Genomic DNA, 15,642 nt, shown 5'->3' on the forward strand with positions numbered 1-15,642 from the left:
ATAAGACGCGGGAACTCTTTCACAATTCCTTCGGTGTTGCTCGTCGTGACGCACTCAACCGCGCGCTATACGATTCTTACCCCCGTATTCTTAAACACGCCTTCACTTGAAGCTTCTCCTCGACTCAGCCAAGTCGAGGCGACGGGGCTTCCTTCACTCAAGGCGCCGTTGCGTTTCATGAACGCTACTTCACCTTTCCTCCACCAAGGAACGCCTTGAAAATGCGCCCTCGACTTAAGTGAAGTGTATCGACCGAGAAAAGCGTCTGATATCGAGACTATTCTTCAATGTGCTTATTAAAGGTCCCATTATTTAAGACAAATATGTGTTTCAGTTCATTCGTCCTCCTAATCAAGCAATTTACACGGCGCAATGCACAACTTTATCTCGGCAACGCTGCCACTGTGAGCGCTCGACTGATAGAGCAAGCGGGAGCTGTGTTTGAGGTCTGGCAACAATCGCATCCCAACAGCTGAGAGCATGGCTCATGGCTCATAATTTGCGCCGGCATTTGTCCGCTGCTGTTTGTTTCCTAGTGTTTCATTGGTGACTGACGTTGCGGTTGTTAAACGCGGTTATGATGGGCAATTCTGTCCTTCTGCGTATGGTGACCGAGCCTGAATGACTTCTGAGGCCACAGATGGAACGGCCGATGGGCAGCTTTGTTTACCTTCAAGACCGAGTGGTGCTGCGAGTTTGCTGAACGCAACAACAGGACAGAAAATATGGGTGAGTGAGCCATTTTTTCATGGAAGCACAGTATGTTAATGAGGTTTTCTTGAGGTTGCCGCGGCGCTGTCGATAAGCCGTTTCCGATGTGCACAAGCATGATTGACTCCAGTTGCTTATGTTGCAGGCATTAATTAGTACCTGGAACATATTCGAGGCAGCATAAGCTTGTGCAAAACACATATATATATTTTTTTTGCTAATGGGAACTTGTGGCAGATTCGGCACGACAATCTGTTGTTGGTTTCGCTTTTTTAAACGAAAATGTGGAAGGTACGGATCGGCGCCTGCATCCAACGATCGTTCCAGTATCGCGTATGAAATCTTTCGGTAGAGGAGAAGCAGTTACAGTATACATGTGGCAGAATGCGTATATGGTTGAGTGCGTAGCTCCAGCAGGTTGGGAGAAAAAAGCGTCTTTTGAGTCCTGTACTTTGTTTTAGAAGACGTGGTGGTCAGTCGGCTTGTTCAACTTGTAGCACATATGGTCAACGAGCCAGCACTGGTGCCTGCATTTCCTGTGCTTTCTCACTTCACATATGCGCTACGCAATGTTTTAATCTTCCAATTCACTTGTCAATACTTCACCGCCATTTGTTTTTTCGTCTTAGCTTTTTCAGTGTGCTATGTGGTAGCAGCTGATGTGCGTTCCGTAAACTATGCTTTCAAGTTCACGCAATTTCGACATATTTTTAGTTGGGCTACGTCTTTTCTTTTCCGTTGCATAGGTATATTGAATTTACTTAGCGCGCGAGCGCCCTGTCTACATAAAAGTTTTGGCATTCTGGTGCAGGATGTGGGCTTTGGAAGGACCAGCTGATGAAAAAATCAACGCCTGTGCTGCACAGTAAGGCTTCTGGCAGACCTGAAAGCAACGATAGATATGGTGCCTGCCTGTACAAATCGCAGCAGCTCGCTTCCCTGAAAGCTAGGCGCTGAAGAAGTACTTGACTAGCCTACCCGCTAATTAGTCTGTGCTTATTTTCATAAACTTTGTAAAAATATTCATGTTACGTGTCCCCACATTCACAAAATGGCGAAATGGACACCGTGTTATTTAGAACCACAAACATGAAAAAGCCAGGTCAATGAAATCAAATTAATTTTTTATTCCCCTTCAGCTGTCATATAATTTTTGTTTTAAATCGCATGAATATGATGGGCGAGGTCATCAGTTGCCCGTGGTGCTTTGCAGCTGCGACAGGATCTTTTTGCTGCGCACAATTGTGAAGTAACACTTTCGTAGTATTTGTAGCCAGCACTTCAGTATTTTGTGGCATGCTGAAGCTACTTTAGCATGAGCAAGTGTAGATTAAAAATATGCCATAGCTTTGTGGTTGATCTCAGCTTTTCTGAAATAACGGTAGTAATGCGCTCTATACTGTATTTTTCAGCATTGTCATTGTGACAGTCTGCATGACCATTTGGCCTATTTTGGGATCCCACAAGACACGCTGCTACCCTGGGTATTGTACCTCGGTCGATTGCTGAAGTTCTGCAAGCCCCATTGAAGCCAACTGCCATCCGCATCCAATGGAAGAAACTCATTGTTCGGGCCGTCATAATTTATCTTAAGCTGAAGCTAGAAGCAGGGTAGAAGCAGCATATATTCTACAAGAATTTACCACTGCATGCCGTCGGGTGGCTACACCCGACAGACTACTGTCTTGAACAGAGATGGTGTTTTAGTCTAGAATATATTTGTCAGCAGTACTACTCCTTCTGTTTATATCCTTGGAAACAAACAAACGAAGACACCAAAGACAACAGAAGAGAAATTACTTCTACTTTCTAATTGAATTAAAGAAATGACAAATTAATGGCAATGAAAGTGGTTGAGAAAACTTGCCATAGGCGTGCGATGCTCTAACCAATGGAGCTACCGCGGCACCGTTTTCCCATCCACTTTCTTGTGTATTTACATTTTACTACTAGAACTAACTACTACTACTACTACTACTACTAGAACTGCACCATTTCCCATCTGCGGCAAGTTGTTTTTTCATCCACTTTCATTGCCATTCATTTATCATTTCTTTAATTCAATTAGTAAGTACAAGTAATTTCCCTTATGTTGTCTTCGGTGACTTTGCTTGTTGGCTTCTCATGATATGATTATTAAAAATCGCGCCCCTCGGTCAACCCCCTTTCTTCTCCTTCATTACTGCTTCTGTTTGTAGGATCAGAGTTCACGCTGTATTGCATACTATCAAAGTACAAAAAGGCGAGAATAATGTTAATTTATTGTTTTAGAAAAAAAATTGGCACTTGAATTGACCATAAAGTATTAAGGGGTACATACTGACTTAATAAATATGACTGAAGAAAGGCCATCTGGATGAAAAATACAATGACTTCAGCTACAACGCGTCTGTGAAGGCAAATACATGCGGTCAAACTGCTTTTAGTGGTGACGTTTGAGCTGGGGGTAGGATATCAGGAAAATGATAGATGTCTTAAGCAGAATATTTCGACGGCTATTATAGTGCAGCAGGACATTAACTGGACCTCTCCTCCACTTGCACACCAATGTAAGCGCAGCACACACAGCACAGTTGGAAAGGCAGTTGCTCTTCGTGCGTGTGTTGGCAATCTGGTTCCTGCAAAGAGAAGGGGTTGGTAATAAACATACAACGATGTTAAAGAAGGTCCATGAAACTAGCTTAAGTACTGTATTCATTTTCTTTAGTTTACATTTCGTAATAATACATTACTTTAAGAAGTTTGTGTTCTAGAGCGCGATTTTTTTTTGTACTATAATTAGCTCATACTGTTTTTATTTATTTTTATTTGCAAAGAAACATTTTTCAGCGGGTCTACCGCTTGCTCAGCAAGACCGACAACAGCGATCTAATACTTACATAATGAACCCTGTAGAAAGCTGGGATGTTCGCAATAAAGGTGTGCGAGATATATCTGCTACCACTTGCTTGCACAGTCTGTATAAGGTGCTGTCACTACACTGCTACACCTTTATTTATCGCAATAAAAAATAATGTGATGCACAAAACTCTACTCTGTTGTATTGTTATTCTGTCTCGTTTATTCGAACAAAATATTACATTAACCTGTGTATACGTGCAGGTATAATTCTGAATGCCATTTCATGGTTGGTGACTTCCTCGTTGAGCTTGGATCTTCATAGGGATGACAAGCTAATTAAACTGAATGGTTTGAAGCAAGGATTACGTAATTATTGCTTACGACTTTAAATTGCACCAACTGCACACGGTCCGCGCGAAATTACAGTCCATTTCTTATTTTCCTTAGCGCAACTAGCCGCATCAAATTAAAGAAAATTGCAAAAATTAAAGTGAACGCACCTGCTCGTTTACAAAGATGCTCGCTTTGCTGCGGCGTGTTTCGCCGTCCTTGGATTAGCGTAGGCAGTGACGATCTTCCTGAGTACAAACAGCGCCGACGGGGCGACGGCCGGCGCTCGCGCAAGCGACACACGCACACAGGCAATGCACCCACTGGTGACAGGAATCTTCGTAGCTGTTTTCTTTTTGCAAGTTCGAAGTCCGCCGCAGTTATGTATCGCGCCGTGCTTGAACTGATGCGGAACTGACACGTGAATGCACTGACGCCGATAGTAGGTTCGGAGCACTGGCACGAAGAATACCCGTGTGCAGGTCATCAACTGGCTCATGCACGGAGTAAGACGACAATCACTGCACCAGCTCGCAGTCTTCGTGACAGGATGGCCGATCTGTCTCGGCGCTGCAGTGGAATAATTCCGGTGCCGAAGCGCTCCAGAGGACTGCAACGGTCCCTAAAACGAAGCCCTTGAAAATGCGCAGCACGGTTAAACCAAGATAAGCTACGGAGGCAACTGGCGTCCATCGGAAAATGCTGACGAGGCGAGCGACAGATCGCAAGGCAGCCATGTTTACGCACTAACTTCACTCGAGGAGCGATTCAAGGTAGCTGCGAGGCTACCTTGAGATTCTCGAGTAAAGCGCTCTAGCTTTCCTTCACTCAAGGCGCGTTTCAAGTGGAGGGCGATTTGTGAAATGAAAAACCGCCCTCAAGGAGCATTTCGAGTGGAGGGTCAAGTCGAAGGGCGTTTGTGAATACGGGGGTTAGCTTCTCGCTCGTTTCCAAGCCTAAGATAGCGCTGTGGTCCTTCTCTACCACAACATACACGCACGCCTCGCGGACGCCAATCTTGACGGGCGCTGAAAACTTCCCGACATGCTTGATCATGTTGCCCCCGTAGGATTCCAGAACGGCGCAACTGGGCATCAGAGTGGCCATCTTGTACTTGCAAAATATGTGGCAAAACGTTTGCCTGTGATCCTCTGTTGACGTACTCACCATCAATACGTGCGTTCACATGCCAGCCCCGTTCTCTGATTGCGCTGCTGCTGGCGCCAATCAGTACTTCGATGTCGTCATTTTGATGCTGCACGTCGTATACGCGCTCTTTCTCGCTGCAACAAGACGCGAAATGGTTGCGCCCAATACACGAGTAACAGACTTTGCCTTAGGGCAGCGTCTCACGGCATGCCTTCGGTTGCAGCGGTTGCATTTTAGGTCGTGCCTGGACCCTCTAGGAGTGCTCTTGCTGGCGGTGAAAGTGTTCATATCCAGTTCTTCCTTTGTTTTCTGCCAGGATTAGTTTCGAAGAGTTCATCTTTCAACAGCCTTGCATAGGGTGACAACCTTTTCCAAGATCAGGTTTTTGTCCAGAGCATCTTTTCTCTAAGCCTTGGTGAGTTTGTTCCAAAGACAATTTGGTCTCGTACCCTATCGTCCGCCATGGTCCCAAAGTTTCAGTGCTGCGCTTGTTTTTTCAACTCGCGTAGAAACTGCTCAAGAAGCTCCGCCTCACCTTGACTACAATAACGAAAAACGTATCGCTCGTGGATTTCATTCTGTTTCTCCGTGCAGTATTCTTCGAACTTGGCAATCACGGTGTTGTAGTCGTCCTTGTTCTCTTCTCCGCTGAACACAATACTGTTGAAAATGTTTAAGGCTTCCTGCCCCGCCACGCTGAGGAGCAGGGCCATGTTCGCTACTTCCAACCTTCGATTAGCTTTGCATACCGTCGCTTGCAGAAAAAGCTCGAACTGCTGATGAAACCGCTTCCAGTTCTTTCCGCCATCCGCTGTCAGAGGCAACGGTTCAGGATGCCTCAGGTGCTCCATGTGGTTGCTTCTCATGTTCACCTATCCCAGGTACCATGTGCTCAAGCTGGTAGCCTTGTGTCCCACTTCTGACACCATGTTTCGTTCACGTGTGCAACGAACAGATTGGACAGCTGGGTTGTCAAGAAGCAAATCACCAACGGCTTTATTCTGCGTCATTATTTAGAGCCGAAGGTGGAAAGGCTTAGTGGGAGTGAGGAGCAGGTGGAAGTCGTGCATGTAGGTAGCGCATGCGATTTTTTCAGATATGATACAATATGTTGAATAACTCGCCACGCGACCTTGAAGCAGGGATCTATGGCTTTGGCTTAATAAGCCACACGCAGAGGGGTGTGCCACAAGCAATACTAGTTCAGACGCACAAAGTAAAGCATCTCATCATGTTGCAGAAAAATTGTCTGCAGTATCGAACTCGCCTCAAGGCTCCTTTTACACCAGTATGCACTGTTTATACGGGTTTAGAAAAAAAACCAACCTCCTCATAAACGTTGCCTTGAGCAATATTGATGCGGTTATCAGCATTTCTCAAAATGTTCAGCACCACTGGGCCATGCAACTGGCCCAAAATAACGCACCTCCATAGACAGCTGCGGGCCGTTCGCGGAAGCCAAGGAGAAAAGGCGAGGAGAATCGAGCAGGAAAGTTTCGCGGGGAGGCGAGTGTCCCTACCTTCATATTACCACTACCAGTGCATCGCTACCTATCGTAAACTGCTGTTCTCTTCCGAGACTGTTAAACAATACTTTAGTTTTCTGCAGATTAATTTTTAGACCCACCCTTCTGCTTTGCCTCTCCAGGTCAGCGAGCATGCATTGCAATTGGCCTCCTGAGTTCCTAAGCAAGGCAATATCATCAGCGAATCGCAAGTTACTAAGGTATTCTCCATCAAATTTTATCCCCAATTCTTCCCACTCCAGGCATCTGAATACCTCCTGTAAACACGCCGTGAATAGCATTGGAGAGATCGTATTTCCCTATCTGACGCCTTTCTTTATTGGGATTTTGTTGCTTTCTTTATGAAGGACTACGGTGTCTGTGGAGCCGCTAAAGAGGTGCCTAATGATTCCCTGATTCCGTAATGCCACCATGACTGCTGAGGTTTCGACTGAATTAAATGCTTTTTCGTAATCAATGAAAGCTATATTAAGGGTTGGCTACATTCTGCACATTTCTCTATCACCTGATTGATAGTGTCAATATGGTTTATTGTTGAGTAGCCTTTACGGAATCTTGTGTGGCCCTTTGGTTGACAGAAGTCTAAGGTGTTCCTGAATCTATTTGAGATTACCTTAGTAAATACTTTGTAGCCAACGGGCAGTAAGCTGATTGGTCTATAATTTTTCAATTCCTTGGGGTCCCCTTTCTTATGTATTACGATTATGTTAACGTTCTTCCAAGAATCCGGTAAGCTCGAGGCCATGAGGCATTGTGTATATAGGGTGCCCAGTCTTTCTAGAACAATCTGCCCACCATCCTTCAACAAATCTGCTGTTGCCCGATCCTCCCCAACTGCGTTCCCCCTTTGTATTTATCCCATGGCGTTCTTTACTTCTTCCGGCGTTACTTGTGGGATTTCAAATTCCTGTAGACTATTCTCTCTAACATTATCGTCGTGGATGCTACTGGTACTGTATAAATCTCTATAGAATACCTCAGCCACTTGAACTATCTCATCCATATTAGTAATGATATTGCCGGCTTTGTCTCTTAACGCATACATCTGATACTTGCCTATTCCTAGTTTCTTCTTCACTGCTTTTAGGCTTCCTCCGTTCCTGAGACCATGTTGAATTCTTTCCATATTATAGTTACTTATGTCAGCTGTCTTACGCTTCTTGATTAAAACTAGGAAGTTCTGCCAGTTCTATTTTAGCTGTAGGGTTAGAGGGTTTCATACATTGGCGTTTCTTCATCAGATCTTTCTTCTCCTACGATAGCTGACTGGTATCCTGTTTAACGGAGTTACCACCCACTTCTATTGCAGATTCTTTAATGATGCCCATAAGATTGTCGTTCATATCTTCAACACTAAGGTCCTTTTCCTGAGTTAATGCCGAATACCTCTTATGTAGCTTGATCCGGAATAACTCTAATTTCCCTCTTACTGCCAACTCATTGATTGGCTTCTTATGTACCAGTTTCTTCCTTTCCCTCCTGAAGCCTAGGCTAATTCGAGTTCTTATACACCTATTGTCCCTACAGCGCATATTGCCGAGCCCATCCACATCTTTAATGATGGCAGGGTTAGCGCAGAGTATGAAGTCTATTTCATTTCTAGTCTCATCATTTGGGCTCCTCCACGTCCACTTTCGGCTTACCCGCTTGCGGAAAAAGGTATTCATTATCCGCATATTATTCTGTTCGGGAAACTCTACCAATAACTCTCCCCTGCTATTCCTAGAGCCTATACCATATTCCCCAACTGACTTGTCTCCAGCCTGCTTCTTGCCTACCCTCGCATCAAAGTCGCCCATCAGTATAATGTATTTTGTTTTGACTTTAGCCATCGCCGATTCCAGGTCTTCATAAAAGCTTTCGACTTCCTGGTCATCATGACTGTATGTAGTGGCGTAGACCTGTACGACCTTCAATTTGTACCTCTTATTAAGTTCCACAACAAGACCTGTGACCCTCTCGTTAATGCATTAGAATTCCTGTATGTTACGAGGTATATCCTTATTAACCAGGAATCCGACTCCTAATTCTCGTCTCTCCGCTAAGCCCCGTTAGCACAGGACATGCCCGCTTTTTAGCATTGTATATGCTTGTTTTTTCCTCCTAACCTCACTGAGCCTTATTATATCCCATTTACTACCCTCTAATCCCTCCAATAACACTCCTAGACTCAGCTCACTAGATAACCTTCTAACGTTAAACGTTGCAAGGTTCAGATTCCATGGCGGCCTGTCCGGAGCCAGGGGTTCTTAGCACCCTCTGCTGCGTCAAAGATCTCACCGCCGCCGTGCTCACTTGCTTCGCGGCTGCTGGGGACTGAGGGCCCGGATTTTATTGTTCTATTCTTATAGGAGGTTGTGGCCAACTACTGCACCAGGGTGGCCAATCCTGCTCTGGTGTGGGAGTGCGTTACCGGTTCTGGTCACCGGGATCAGGCTGAACCCGAGGCCTGTTTATGCAATTTTCTCAACACGCGGATTTTTTGCTTCCGGTGTAAACTTGCGCGGCACGGGGATTTGAAACACGGTCCACTTGCACGCCAGTCGGATACTCTACTGCTTCGCACCGCAGCAGTTGTACCCTCATGTAACCTACAGTGGTGCCTTCTTCGATCAGTCAAGGGGGACCAATCTGAGCTCAGTTATACCGCACAGGTGGCACTGAACTGGAAAAACCTGGTAGTTTATGACCTGCACATAAGTGGCCATACATAATAAAGGAGAAGTTTTTTTTAGGAGGGTCACCGTGTGGATGGTCGTGGCGAAGATATCCAATTCCCTCGTATAATGATAAAATAGAAGAAAAAAATGGTCCGTTGACCATTACATTGTTAATATACTGGCTAGCGATTCAGGTAATGAAATTAAAGCTGCAAGCATGGGCAGGAAATAACGGCATTTTGGAAGAACTTTTCTTCCGCACCGCCACAGACTGGAACGACCTTCCCGCCAAATCGCTAATACCATTTGTCCACCTTAGTTCACAGAAGTTGTAACCGACCATTTTGTTAAATAATTATTTCTGGCGAAGTTTAGCTATCTTATAAAAACCCACCTCTTATGTAATGCCCCTACGGGGGCTTTTAAGGTAATAAACTGAACTGAATTGAACTTACTCAGTGTATTGAAATATCAAGAGTCGAAAGCACACTGTTATACCTGGACTTTTTAGAAATTACAGGAGCGTATGACAACGCAGACCGCCATATTTTGTGGGATATTTTGAAAGGGGATGGTTTAGGAGACGATTGTCTATACCTTTTGAGAGAGATTTACCTAGAATATACCGTTTCCGTTTAATTTGTAGGAATGGGGAGCGAGGAGAAAGTTGATATCAACAAGGTACTGAGGCAGCGGTGCCCATTATCCCCATTGCTGTTTATGATGTACATCGTGCAGATGGAGAGGGTGCTGGAAGGAAGTAATATCGGGTTTAATCTCTCATATATACAAGCAGGTGCAGTATTACAGCATCAGCTTCGAGGTTTACTTCATGTGGACGACATTGTTTGCCAGCTGACAAGCACAGTGATTTGCAACGCCTGCCGCATAACTGTGGACAGGAAGGCGGGAATTTAGGCTTGATATGTAGTGTTAGAAAATCAGGTGTTATGGTATTCAATGAAAACACTGAAGAGACAGTGACGCTACAGGGCGAGGAAATACCTCGTGTAAAGCAACATAAATACCTTTGTATATGGGTCAACGAAGGAATTAGATATATGGAAACAGATGAAAAAACAATAACAGTAAAGTGGAACAGAAATGCTGCAATAATGAAGCTGCTGGGGATACAGCAGGTACGAGGTGCTCCGGGGCATATGGAAAGGTGTGATGGTCCCAGGACTTACTTTTGGGAGCACGGTTTTTGGCTGTAACTCAGCGGTACAAGCAGGACTCGATGGGAACCAAAGGTCAGTGGGACGTCTAACACTGGGCGCTCACGGGAAGACTACAAATGACGCTCTGCAGGGGTATATGGGTGGGACTGGTTTTGAAGTGAAGGAAGCTCGATGTAAAATTGAGTGTGAAGAGCGACTGAGTAATATGGAAGAAAGTAAATGGGCTCTGATAGTTCTGAGGTATCTGTACAGGAAAACATTGATTCTCAGCGGAGGAAAAGAACTAGGAAGCTTACCAGCAATTGTGCGGGCTGTAGGATGAGCATTACAGCAACAAAGAACGTCGAGCGGAAAGTCAGAGAGGCTGAAATAATCTCATGGGTGGCAGCAATGGAAAGGAAACCTGCCATGAGTAACTACTTAAGAGAAAAAAACTAAATTAGGAAACAAACAATTTATGATAACTCAAAAAGGAAGCTCATTGCTTTACGATGAGGGATCCGGATGCTTTAGAACATGCACCTAAAAAGCGAGATACAAGAAGGAAGAAGAAGCATGTACTTGCTGCGGTAAGGATAGGGAAACTATGGAGCATGTTTTATTAGAATGTGAGGACATATGCTCAGTCGTCCATATAAGGACCACTGGCCTCCTTGAAGGCCTTAGCTACAGCGAGAGCAGAGGGAAGTAAACATGTCGGCAATAGATGTTAGTAAGAGGCGATCGGAAGATTGGCGGAAGAAAAGTAGGGAAACGACAAGGAAAGATGAGCAAAAGCAAAGTTCCCAATACGGTGTCAGGAATTTCGGTTGTTGGAGTTCATCGTGCTTTCTTTTTTTTTTAACCTAGGTAGGACATTGGGCAGTATAATAGCAAAACCTTGGTAGCGCAATCCACAATCCTGTTCCAAAGGTGACTGTTATAATATCCATCTGTCGATCCATCCCAATAAGCGTATGTATGTGTGTGTGTATGGATTGATGTATGGATATCCCTATGTTTAAGTAAGTTCAACGCCGCGATGTTCTAGCGATACCGTTCCTTTTCAGACTTCGGCAGTGGTTAGCGCGACACTCCGCCCACGCTATTAACATGATCAGCCGGCCGTCAACGGTGGGTGATAAGCGTGCCCGTCAAGCGGAATTCATCGCTAGTAAATTGTGCGGTAGTTGTACCTGATTCCGTGTATGCGCCAAAGAAACTTGACGAGAGTTTACGACGCGTACGTTGTTTTCTAGCTGACAACTAGCACAGCTCGTAGGCCTAGTCGCGTCCATCGCTTCGATTGCCTGGGGTCGGCCAAGTTGGTTTTGGAGAGGGAGAAACCGTTGCTCCCATGCATGAGCGAGGAAATTTGCTCCATTTGAAGACGAACATAGGGGACGTTGCCGTTTCTCCCTCAATGGAACGAGGGTCACTCCTTCTTGTCTTAGAGTGTATGGCACCCAGCCATCTCATGTTGCGCACTCAACCGATCTGCTTTTGGCTTATTGGTTTTGATTTCAAGTGAATTATAAGGACAAGATAATGTTTTCTTCGCAGCTACCCTTGTGTTTCGACTTTTTTTCGTTTTTTGCCACCGTCAGTATTATTGCGCGCTCATGCGTAATCAATATCAACGAAAAAGACAGCTCATGTTTCCTAATTATCTATTTTGTTTCGTTCTGATAAACATTCAAAAATACCAACAGAGAGAGCCAAAAGCAAAAAAATCCATCTTACTATGCCAGCGGCGATAGCACTTTTATGCCAAAATTTGAAGTTGCGTTGTTATAATATATGTGTCCGTTCACCTCATGGTAGTTAGTAACATTACCGCACAATATGCGATCTCCTTTACTCAATCTGACGGATCAAAATGCGATTAAAAGAAACTTACGTATCTGGTCGTCAGAATGTTGTTGAAGTAGTTTGTTTTATCAGCTGTTCCCGGTATCATTGGTTCTATACCAGTAAGGAAGTGCTTCAAGTACTTTCTGTAGATATCAATCAGGCCTGTCCCCTGGAACGAGCAAGTAATATCATTTTGCACTGTTGTGTTCGTAAGAAAATAAAGAATGTTCTTTTTACACTTACTATTTATCTGCTTTGTAACAGCTGAAGCAGATAAATTGTTCTCTGTATAGGAGGGAAATGGGCCGTACTTCGAAGCTTTTAGCTCATTTGTTTCCGCTTGGCATTTAATTATTTGTAAAAATATAAAGTGCAAACTCGATGCCATCGATTGATGGCCTTCCTATAGGTGCGACCAAAGGGAATGCAATAAATAAAATGAACACAATAAAGACGCAGAAAAGACAGAGAACAGGGGCGCGATTTTGTAGGAATGCCTTTTTCCATGCCAATGACTTTCCGCGTGACGTCATCGATTTTGGAAATTGTGTATACGTTGGCACGACGTTTCTTGGATCGTCCAATCAGAAGCTCCCTTCATTGGCCGGATGTTTCTTTCGTATTCTCTTCTCTTTTTCCGGGACTGTATAGCAAATTTGTTTTGTAAAACGGCACTTAATAAAAGCGGACTTCCATGCTGCGTAAAGCAAATTCATTTTGTTACATTACAACGCAAAAGCTGCCGCAGTCCAAAGAAATGCAAACGCAAGTGCTCTATTTTTGAAGCCGTAGCCACATAGTAGTCGGATGTGCATCCAATCCATGCCGTTGAGCGCACGCAAAATGGCAGCCTTTGTTTACCTGTGAACAGCTGACAGTACCTAGCGTGTCTGTCTGAACAGCTGACAGCCCCTTGCGTGCCCGTAATTGCGGCCCCGCCCCCGTCAGATACTGATTAAGGTGAGTAACTATTGCTCGTGTAGTGCTTGCATTGTCGTGTGGTTTTCGCTGCATGTCTGACGTGTGATAATTTCTTCTTTAGGAAGGGCCAAGAAGAATTATCCGTAGCCCCCGAGGTCAAACATTGCAACATAGTGGATCGAGAACTGTCAAGGCATTTTCCATAGGGTACCGCCATGACATAACGATAGTCAAAGTTATCGCTGCATCGGTAATACTTCCTGCACTGATACGCTCCGAGAAAGAAGCTGCTACAACATTAAATGTGAGTAGTGACTTCACCTTTTTTTACATTAGTGGTATAAAAAGGCAGAAATGAGTCGTAGTGAGCATTTTATGCAGGCGCTTAGCTTAGACAGAATGTTTGCCTCTAAATTTCTTACTGTGCTGCGGGCCGGCTGAAATTCCCAGGTTGACAAAGAGAAAATGGCAGCAAAAGGGCCGCGGGTGTCGAAAGAGCAGGCGGCTATTCTCGTGCAGTTCATCGAGCAGCACCAATACCTGGCGAGAGCTTCTACAGAGTTCTCGCCACGTATGACTGCTGCTCGGAAAAACGAACTGTGGGTGGAGGTGGCGGCGGTGCTTAACGCACAGGGGCCAGCCGTAAAGACCACCAGCCGTTGGCGCAACCATTGGGCCAAGATGGCCCATAAAGCGAAAAAAGAAGCGGCCAGGGCCGCGAGCGAGAAGAGGTGAGCTTCTAATGATGCTGACAGTAACATCGTTTCACGTTGTCGTTGTTGCCGTGTTTGCAGGGCTACTGGAGGTGGCAAAGTGGGTGGCGTCGACGGCCGCGTCCTCGACGTCCTTATGAGGACAGGAGGGGTCCTTGTTTCCCCCCCTGAGTACTTCGCCGATAGCGAGGTGCGTACATTGGATTTAAAAAAGTGTTGTTTGTGTGACCTGCTGTGACCTCACAAATTTTCAGCATTACATTGTAACAAAATATTGCAAAATTTTTAAGCCCTTTCTTTGTGCAAGTGACAATATAGGTTATGTACTCTGAGCAGCAACTTGTGTACATGATGCGCATTGCACACACTGCTCGCAATGTCTGAACACTACTCTGATTGCAGGACGACATAAGTTCAGAGGAAGCTGCAGGGCCCAGCGGTTCCCGCACACATCCACCAGCGACAACTACCTTCATGGTGTCGGGCCCTGCGGCTGTTGCTGGGCCAAGTGGCCTTACACGTAAGGCAGTGACCTAGCTTTTGTAGTAGCATTGTTGTTTGCAGTTGCTGCATGATCTTGCTATGAAGTAAAGTACGTCACTGTGCTGTTATTACCTCTGTGTCCAGCATCCAGCCCTTATTCATGGAGGAAAAATGCAAGACTACAAATGACATGATGTTGTAATAGAGATTCCTTGTGCATGTTATAGGTTACTGCTACCAGCAACTTTCTGTGGCATCTTTTGCTCTACCTACCTGTTTTGTGTATCATTATTGTAGCTATGCAGCTATAATGACATTTCAAAGTGACTGGTTAGGACAATCAATCTGTGTAGGTCTGATAAAAGTGAATGAGCAGTCTTTGCTTTTGCCTTGCATGAAGAGCCACCGGCTACCCCCCAGGTGCTGTGGCCTACCACCCAGGTGCCGCAGCCAACCCCGCAAGTGCCGCAGCCAACCCCCCAGGTGCCTCGGCCTACCCCTCGAGAGCCACGGGCACGGCGTAGACAGCCCAGGCAGCAGCAACTCGATGGTGCTGTGGTGACGGCTACTGCCGCATACGTTCGCCAGAGCCAGTTGGAGGAAGCGAGAGTTCAAGAGGACACCCGCTTCCGCCAACAACTGCTGGAGTAAAACCGGCAGGTGTGTGTAAGGCCACAGATGTATATTTTTCTGCGTATGAAATTGATGAGCATATGACCTCTCTAAAAATTATATTAATCAGCGAACAAGCATAACGTATACGTGTAGTCCTGTGGTGATATCTTGTACACATTTGCGTGATATAACATGTGTAAATATCTACGCAATTATGTGGCAGAAAGAAAAAAGTGGCGTTGAGTTCAAGGAAGCAGGTATAGCAATGGAACACATCTTAATAGAATGCGACGGCACAAGTTTGATGGGCCAGAAAGATATTTCCAGTGTTTGAACATACAATGACAAGACAATAGCCTCCAAATGCGGATGAATGCAACACACGAATGCCTTGTTATTGAGCTTCTGTAATTAAACTAATTACACGTCTTTGCTAACAGCACCACGAGGCCCACATGCAGAGCCTGCGGCAGCACCACGAGGCGCACATGGGGAGCCTGCGGCACCTCGGGGAGGAGGTGGCGGGAATGCGGGAAGTGCAGTCGCAGCGCCTCGAAGTGGCGCGTCGGTCGCACGAGACCAACGAGCGCCTGCTTCAGCTGCTGCTGGCTGCACTGGGGCATGGTGGCAGCCAAGCCCCTCCCCCCTCTCAGGACCCAAATAATTAAAGGATGCAAAG

The 15,642-nt window shown here is 45.4% G+C and overlaps 2 long non-coding RNA genes across 2 annotated transcripts; both read left to right on the forward strand.

Moving 5' to 3' along the window:
* The first annotated feature begins 365 nt into the window (after nucleotides 1-365).
* On the forward strand, nucleotides 366-3,734 carry LOC142587299 (uncharacterized). Its single transcript, XR_012829441.1, has 3 exons — nucleotides 366-729; nucleotides 1,523-1,576; nucleotides 2,124-3,734. It is a non-coding gene; the product is annotated as an uncharacterized LOC142587299 (long non-coding RNA).
* A 9,065-nt stretch (nucleotides 3,735-12,799) lies between these two features.
* On the forward strand, nucleotides 12,800-14,310 carry LOC142588944 (uncharacterized). Its single transcript, XR_012829752.1, has 3 exons — nucleotides 12,800-13,456; nucleotides 13,947-14,055; nucleotides 14,268-14,310. It is a non-coding gene; the product is annotated as an uncharacterized LOC142588944 (long non-coding RNA).
* The last annotated feature ends 1,332 nt before the right edge of the window (nucleotides 14,311-15,642 follow it).

This window comes from Dermacentor variabilis, chromosome 7 (genome assembly GCF_050947875.1).
Source record: "Dermacentor variabilis isolate Ectoservices chromosome 7, ASM5094787v1, whole genome shotgun sequence".
NCBI classification, from domain to species: Eukaryota; Metazoa; Arthropoda; class Arachnida; order Ixodida; family Ixodidae; genus Dermacentor; species Dermacentor variabilis.